Here is a 1,065-nt window from a genome sequence, read left to right as displayed (position 1 = left end):
GAACCCTTAGCCAGGGCAATAAGGCAAGAAAAAGACATTAAAGGAATCCACATAGGGAAAGAAGAAGTTAAACTATCCCTTTTTGCAGACAACATGATACTATACCTTCACGATCCCAAAAACTCCATCCCCAAACTCTTTGAAATCATAAATCACTTGGCAAAATAGCAGGATACAAAATATACCCACAAAAATCAGCTGCCTTCCTATACACTGACAATGTACAAGAAGAGAGGGAAATAAAGGGAACAACCCCATTCATAATAATCTCCCCCCAAATAAAATATTTAGGAATTAACCTAACCAAAGATGTAAAAGAACTATTTAATGAAAACTATAAAAAGTTAAAGAAAAAGAAATTGCAGAAGACACTAGGAAGTGGAAAGACTTCCCATGTTCTTGGATAGGCCGACTTAATATAGTAAAGATGGTAATACTTCCAAAACTAATATACAAATTCAATGCAATTCCTATTAAAATCCCAATGACGTGCATCACTGAAATACAGAAAACAGTCCAAAAATTCATATGGAACAACAAAAGACCTAGAGTAGCCAAAACAATTCTAGGGGATAAAGACAATATGGGAGGGCTATCCATGCCGAACTTCAAACTCTACTACAGAGCTATAATAACAAAGATAGCATGGTACCGGCACAAAAACAGACCCAAAGACCAATGGAACAGAATAGAAGATCCAGAAATAAATCCACAGGCCTACAGCCAGCTGATATTTGACAAAGGAGCCAAAGACATACAATGGAAGAAACACAGCCTCTTCAACCACTGGTGCTGGGAAAACTGGGCAGCCACATGCAGAAAACTAAAAGTGGACCCCAGCCTATCACCATGCACCAACATCAATTCAAAATGGATTAAAAACCTTAACATTAAACTTGAATCTCTGAAACTACTGCAGGACAGAGTAGGAGAGACACTTGAACTAATAGGCACAGGAAGGAACTTCCTGAACAGAGTCCCAAGGTCACAACAAGTTGGAGAGAGACTCGACAAATGGGACTACCTTAAAATAAAAAGCTTCTGCACAGCTAAATCTATCGCAAC

Source organism: Dipodomys ordii, unplaced genomic scaffold (assembly GCF_000151885.1).
Source record: "Dipodomys ordii isolate 6190 unplaced genomic scaffold, Dord_2.0 Scaffold36, whole genome shotgun sequence".
NCBI lineage: Eukaryota > Metazoa > Chordata > Mammalia > Rodentia > Heteromyidae > Dipodomys > Dipodomys ordii.
The sequence above is the reverse complement of the archived record's forward strand: the minus strand, read 5'-3'. Positions refer to the sequence as shown.